The sequence below is a fragment of the Mesitornis unicolor genome, unplaced genomic scaffold, assembly GCF_000695765.1.
Source record: "Mesitornis unicolor isolate BGI_N332 unplaced genomic scaffold, ASM69576v1 scaffold6956, whole genome shotgun sequence".
Lineage (NCBI taxonomy): Eukaryota > Metazoa > Chordata > Aves > Mesitornithiformes > Mesitornithidae > Mesitornis > Mesitornis unicolor.
In genome coordinates this window covers 203,854-211,978 of record NW_010188827.1, presented here as the reverse complement: position 1 = coordinate 211,978, position 8,125 = coordinate 203,854, and positions in this window count along the sequence as shown.

The window sequence follows — 8,125 nt, the reverse complement described above, 5'->3', positions numbered from 1 at the left end:
CTGACATTCATGGGAACTGGAGCTGTTGATTACCTTGCAGGATTGAGTCTTTCATAAAGGTGAACTTTCTGGAGGCAATGCAGGAGAAACGAGCATTTCTGATCTCCTTGGCTGTCTTGTCTAATCTGCCAGTTAGGAAAATCTTCCAGTCAATTTGATCTCTGTAAATCTTCTGTAGCCTTTCTTATCTCTCTAAATGGTCATTTATCTGGCTCTTAGAAACTATTACTCTGTTTTTCTGCATCACAAAGCTGAGGCCAAACCTTGCCAAAGGTTAATATAAATCACCTTGGTGTTTCCATTCAGTGTTGGATTAGTATTTGCTTCAGAGAAAAATGCTATGGTAGAGAAGGAAATACTATGGTTGAAGATTATCTGACAGATTATCCTGGCAATTACTTTGCAGGATGCTTGTTGATTCATTTTACATCTCAAATAAACACATACTAAATTATTAACAAAGGAAATTGATCTCTTTCATTTAAAAACAGACCTGTACCTTAAAATGCTGTTTACCAGGATAAAGAAATTGCCTTAGTTACTGGACGATAAAATTGCATTGTTAAAACCAAAAGGCTGTCAATATTAAAAGCAATCTCAAAGTACAGCTGCTGCTGTTTCATACTCCTTGTGCACTTCACTTTATTCAGAATTAGAGGGGGGCATTAAAGCTTAATGAAATGCCATTGATTTGGGAGCTGCAGCTGCTCAACTTAATAAGACTGAAATTGTAGATTTGGTTTGTGGCCCTTTGATAATGTTTCCAAGAACTGCTATACAAAAGTCTTTAAGTCCAAATAATTGAAAAAATGTGCAAATATCACTTCACAAAGTGTGACATTTTAATAGGGAGCATTTTATATGTGTGCCTTGAGAAAGAAAGGTGATGAAAGGAAAGTTCAGCACTGTCAGGTGGCCACTGAAACCTTCCCTCATAGGCAGAGTTGGAAGGCTGGAAGATGTCAGTGCACGTATGTCTTGATGAGATGCCAAGGTTAAATGCCAAGGGTACTTTGTGCGATTTTGCAACCAAGCTGTGATCAAATGCCAACTCTGTGGCTAACTGAAGCTGGTGATGTGGTTACATGTGCTTTATGTGGAGTCTGACAAAATGAGTTGCAGTCCATGGCTGGTATTTTTCAACTGGCATGAAATTGCATGGAAATGAATGGAGAAGCAACTTGCATAAGATTGCATGACTGTAATTGAAGAATTGGTAAGGTAAGCATATGTGTTTAGGCATTAGTCATATTTATAAGTTGCAAAGCACAACCAAAGCTAAAATGTACTTGAATGGGAAAATGTGTACAGTGTATTAGCAGTGTTGCTCACTTGCAATCCTGAGGCTTTGTGCTTGGCTTCATACTTATGTGTCTTTCATTAATAACTTCATAAGCTTACATATTCTTTTTTCTCTTTTTTTTTTTTTTTTTTTTACCTTCTTTCCCTCTCCCCTGCCCCACAGGACCTCCTGTAAGTACAGTGACACATTGTTGGTTATTCCGAAATCAGGGAGAAATCTGTTAGATCCTGTTAAGTTGTCACCATGATAAAATGATCATGTATCATCAAGTGGGAATTTTGATATTTATACAGTGAAAACACTCACTAATTTTCATGGAGCTGAATAATTTAATTGGAAAGTTCCTTAAGAAAAAAGTCTCTGAAACAATAAAGCTTTATATTCAGCACTCCAGATAGCAGTTTGGATCACAATTCCATGTAAGTATGTTATGTTCATTTTGCTTATAACTTAATAACAAATACTTTGCTGCAGTGTAAAAATGTGTGAGTAGACTATCTTAAGTCCAGGACCAATCACTCCACCTTTTGATGGGTAGTAACTTCCTCTGCAGCTATCACAGACTACTGGGGTATAGAGTGCTTGTTCTTTGAAGGTCATAAGGCTGTCCAGCTCATCACACTGTAATTGTTACTGAAGACAGTAAGTGCTTGTGTAAAATGAATATTAAATAATATCATTCAGTTTAGTAAGTTGGTTGAATCTTGTGCTGATCCTGTTTGTGAGAAAACAATTTCTACATTCTGGATTTTTTAGGTTGTTTAGGTTTTTGGTTGTTTGGGTTTTGGTTGGTTTTTGTTTCCTTTCTTGTATATTCTCAGGTTAGGTCGAAAGCCTGACTTGAAGAACAGGACTAAACACAGATATCTCAAACATTTGTATTTGTCATGCCATCCATGTGCACTATATAGTGTAAAAGTGTGATGATTAAAATGTTTCTTTTACATTGTTTGCAGACTTCAATTTTTTTTTTTAAATTTTATAGGTATAGTATTTCCACAATATTTTCAGGACTGGATTATCTGTCTATTCTATGCTACATGCATATTTGAGGACAGTGAATAAATATGTTAAATTTTGGCTGTGACCTAATGATTTTACTGTAAATTGTGTATACTGAGCAGTGATACTACTTATTCTTGAAAGATTTTGACCATATGCTCAGCAGTTCATAGTGACAAATTCATTTAACAAGCGATCAATAAAAATCCAGGCTTAATGCATAATAGTGCTGTTTATTTGAAAGAAACACTGACTTCCCCAATTTCTTTTGCAGTCTTCCCATGAAACACAAAGAATAACCATAAATCACGATACAAGCGATTTTCCCGTAGTAATACAATGTGGCAAGAGTTCACTCTGTGCCTCATTATGAATGTCTGACTTCAGCTCCCCACTGTTTTAGTACAAGTCAATTAAAAAAAAAAGAAAAGAAGTCTAAATAGTGGCAGTATTAACACAAACCTGTAATGGCTCCCAAGACTGAATAATTTTAAGAAGTATCTGACTTAGAATTCCAAGTCTCATATTCAAAACGTACAAGACAGTTGCTACAAGGCATTAAAAATGTAATTTTTGTTCCTAATTCACTTTTTTATTTTCATAGACACAGTCTGGCTAGGGGCAGCTGTTGAAAACTCAGTTATTTTTTCACTTCAGAGAGTGTGTTAATCGTTTTCATTTAAAATAGTAAATAATATTTGTATATCTCACATAGCACTGCATGGTATTAGGTGTATGTTGTACTTACAAAGGCTAGAGCAGTGTTCTGTCTATTTTCTTTGTACATGACTACTGAGTGTCGCATGTGATGACAAAGGCTGGGGCTTTCAATTTTTTTTTATGATCTGTTACAGAATTCTCACATTTCTTCTTTGGCACCTATGTTCTGGTGGTAGCTTATGTATCTAATACTTTACTGCCAAAGCACTAAGCGTTTTTTCTTTTAACCACATATTGCCCCTCTGTCTACATGGATAATTCTCTTCATAACAAAAGGAATTTCAGTGAGCATCTGAAGTAGCCAATAGCCTTTTAATTAGAATGTTTAAGTTAAAACTTATAATTTCCATTGCCAAAGCCTCATTTCTTCTTTGTGTAGTACCTATTTCATATTAGTTGGTTTGTAATATCATCGCATTTAAAAAATTAATAGATATGCAAATTGTAATTTGCCAGTAATGTACTCTGCATGTTTGTTATGTCATATGTCATGACTGTGTTGTTAATGTGTGTCATACCATTTCATCTCATTCAACCAGGGTCTACCAGGGCGAAATGGCTATCCGGTAACTCATCATATATTTATGATAGCTTGTATTACTCTAAAATTATGTTGCTATACTTTAGTTTTGCTTTATTACTGTCAAAAAGATATTTTTTCTGTTTCTCAGATGCCTACAAAATGTAGGACTTTCCTTTTTTTAAAAAAAGAAAAGCAGAAAAAACCCAAACCCAACCCTCTGAGAATTTTTAAAAAATACACTTGAGTGTTTACAATGCATAAATGCAGTGCGCTTATTGTTTGACATTGTACATATTTTGTGTTAAGCTTCTGCATTCTTGCACACAAATTTATTTTGTTTTACTCTAATTTAAAAAAAAAAAAACTTTACAGGATACTGGATCTCAGTTTTCTGTATTAAAAAGCAGAAAGCTGTACAATTGTCATATGGGACCTCTAAATCCTTTCTTTTAGCTGTGCCCTGTTTCTCTTGACTGCTTTGTTTAATGCATTTTGAACAAAGTAAAACACTATTACAGAGGTCCTAGCAGTTATCTGCAATTGTCTGTCATGGAATAATTTTCTGATAATGTATATAGTTCATTTTTCTGTCAGTTTCATTCATATCTTTAGGATTTATGGTCTGAAAAAATTAATATATGAAATAATGCATCTTTCTAAAATCTGTTGATAATATGTTTCTTTGAAGTAGTCAGGCAAGCTGACTGCAGTGTCCCATTCAGAGAAAGAAGTATATGCCTACTGTCATGTGTGTATTAGAAGCCGAGTGATGAAATGTTTTAGTGGGTATATTTCAGAGACATTACATATGCACAACACAGTGGCTGTTAAAGTATGATAATGATCTTTAAGCACTTGATAGTATAGCATGGAGGGCCCTCCCATACTGATTTGTCTATGTATTTCATATAAAAGATGTCTAATTTTTCAGTGAATTTCAAAAATGTTTCTGTTGGTAGATATAAATTGCATAACTTGAACACCTGCAGGTAGAGGACAATTTCACAGAATCATTGAATCTTGGAATTGTTTGTGCTGGAAGGAACCTTTATAGATCATCTAGTGCAACTCCCTGCCATGGGAAGGGACATCTTCCAGTAGGTCAGGTTGTTCAAAGCCCCATCCATCCTGAACTTGAACATTTCCAATGATGGGGTACCCACAATTTCTCTGAGCAACCTGCTCCAGTGTCTCACCACCTTCATTGTTAAAAATGTTGTCTTTATGTGCAAGCTAAACCTACCCCTTTTTTAGTTTAAAACCATTACCCCTTGTCCTGTCACTACAGGCCTTGGTAAAAAAGTCTCTCTCCATCTTTCTTATAAGTCCCCTTCATATATATTGAAAGGACGCAATAAGATCTCCCCAGAGATTTCTCTTCTCCAGGCTGAACAACCCCAACTGTCTCATCCTTTCTTCATCAGAGAGGTATTCCATCCCTCTGATCATTTTTGTGGCCCTCCTCTGGACTGGCTTTAACAGGTCCATATCTGTCTTGTGCTGTGGGCCCTAGAGTTGGACACAGTACTCCCAGTGGGGTCTCATGAAAGTGAAGTAGAGGGGGGAGCAACACCTCCCTTGACCTGCTGGTCATGCTTCTTTAGATGCAGCCTATTTCAGTGCTTTTCTCTGGACATCTTCTGTAGTTGCTGAGTTTACTGAGAAATGTTACTAATGAAACATCATCCAATGCCTATTTTGCTATTAAAAGTAGTTGAAAGTCAGTTGGTGAGGAATCGATCATTGGTATCAAGAAACCTGCTTGAATATTACCATTACCAAATATTACCATTACCAAACCATTACCAGGTTTCAGAGTAAACATTTCCATTTCACTTGTAGTGCTTAATCTGTGTAGGTGAGTGTGCAAGTGTGTGGAGGGGAAGATGGAGTATAACGCTTGCTAAAATACCTTTTTTGATCCTCATTCGGCTGCATGACCTATGTGCAAAGATTGGTATTTAGAAGAAGAGAGACCCACAGTGACAACAAAGCAGCCCTTAGGCTCTCAGGTCATGACTTCTGTGGAAATTAAATATCTTTTGTGTTCCTCATTCCAGTTTATGACCTTAACGCACAAGGCAAAGTTTATGTTCTGCAAAGCACAAAAGCCTCGTTGATTTAATTTTTGGCCTAATGTGTAAGTTGAGAAAATAAATGTGTTAGCGATGGACTCATGCATGTTTTGAAGGCTCCACAGGGACAATTTAAAAATATAATTTTCTTCAGAGCCTGAAGGCCCAGTCCTTTGTCTTGGTCCAGTTGTTTTCTTGAAGAAATTTGTTGTGGGATCTGAAGACAATAAAGGTTCTTGGAAGCCATGTTATTGAAATTGCTGGGTCTAACAGTGCCGCTATTATGGGCAAACTTTAGTCTGAATGCATTTCTGTGCATGTGTGCAGCCATCCATGTATGCACAGGTAAATGTGTGCCTTCAGTAGTGCTTAGCACTGATTGAACACTTCCTCTGGCTAGAAAATTATTTGAAATAGAATTTGGCTTTGGTTCTTGAACGTCGTCACTTGGCTGGCTGTTGAGACCTTTTCAGTTACAACCATATCCTCCTGCTTTGAATGAGAAATATGTAACAGCAAGTGCAATGCACTTTAGAAGTATTTATACAGTACTATAGAGCTCTATGAAAGGCTATTAGTGTTTAAAGTTATTTCTCTAGAGTCCTATTTAACTCCTGTAGAAACCTTATTGCTTTAATCTTTCTTGGATTTTATAGGCTATGCTGTGAGGATAGTGATGTGTATCTGCCATATATAACCTAAAAAAAGCTCTCTGCTCAATAGGCCGAAACATAATATGGGCATTTCAGAAAAGCTAGTGGCTGATTTCTCCAAGACTTAAGTTTTCAATATCTGTGTTCATTCTAATTTAAAGGTACCTTAAGAAATAATAATAGCAATAACAATCGTAAAAGGCATTACAGTGAGAAATCTAAGTTCCTCAGAAGATACAGTATCAAAAGTCGAGAAAATAAGTTGGACTACTGCTAATGAATAATGCAGTTATTAAGAGGTTTATAAGACCATGATTAATTAGTTATTATGTAAAGCACCAGGAATACCAGGAAACGCGTACACTGGTACAGCTCCTTTTCTTCCTCATTAAGAGCTTTGTATGACAGTGACCAAATTCAGAGTTGTAACTCTTCCGACTTCGGTTTAAAATTGAAATAGGCTATCACGTCTTCTTAAACAAAAGAGTGCACAAACACTGAAGAATGAGAACACAGGCATTTGTTGCAGGGGTTTTGTATGACAATGTCACTTCAGAAATAATGCTAGAACTTGGGAAAAAAAAACAACAACAACAAAAACCAACCAACCAACAAGCAAACACCCCCCCAAAAAAAGTCCAGCAGCTTGAGAATGCAGTGAAGAGGCCAAATACAGATTCCATGTAGTGCTCTGCAGGGGAAGAGGAATATTACAAGCTTGTTGAATGGGTGGAAGTTATTTACTGTTTTCCATTGGCAAACTGAGAAAATTTTTCCTGCTCCTTCTCCCAAGCTGGGGTACGGATCAAGCTCAACATCCAAGTAAATCATCCTGGAAGTCGTTGCATATATGCCAGTAAAGCTGTACTATCCTTAAAGTAAAGTTTCAGAATATGAAGATACCCGTACAGTGTTGCTCCATAAGAGAGGGGCTCGGGGAAATTGTTCCTGTATCTTTCCAGGATATCAATCTCTAAAGCACCTGAAGCATTTACAAGACTTTTAGGAGCTGTGGAGAGTTATGGCTGCTCCATGTGACCATGTGCCTTGTATTAAATCCCGTTTCTCTTAACATCCTTGTTTCATCTTCAAGAAATGTAGACATATTCCTCTTTTGCAGAAAATGATGTGTTTAAATGGGAGATTGTTCTCCTGTAACTGTAGAATATCATTGATTGCTGAAAACTGAAATGTAGATCTTTCGAATTTCACCTGTCATTTCGTTTAAAATTTTCCTAGGTCTTGAAATACTTCCTTAGCTCTGAATGGTGAAGATAACCAGCTGGGAAGGCTTAGAACTAGAGGTAGAGAATTTCAGTTATTCTTTACCCTGTTACAATTCCTTCTGACTTAGAAAATGTCTTCATCATCACAGTTCTGATTTTTGCACCTGTAAAAACGTGTCCCAATGTACCATAAAACAAGTCATGTATGTTAGCATGTATGTAAAGAATTTCAAGTTGCTGTCTGAAGGCTCTGAATCCCCCTTACTCCCCTTTCTGTTCCTGTATTACTAAAGGCAAAGTGAATTCCAGGTAGAACAGAGGAGTACTGTGTGGGAATTGAGTTTTGAGAAATAGACCTGGTGTGGAAGAGTGTGAAAACTACTGTTGTGAGAAATCGGAAAAAGGCATTTTCTTGTCCTGCTGTGTTGCTTTGTCTTTGGTGCTTTGTGTTTCATTTTCTGCTGGGTCTCCAGTCAGAGATTGGAGCTGTGTAGGCAAACGTGTAGTAAGTAGCGATATAGCACAGACCCTTCCCTCTCCTTCCTCCATCCTTGCCTTCATATCATGAATCTCGGGTGTAATTATGTGGGGTAGATTTCCTGTTCAGCTTGGAAAGAGCAGCT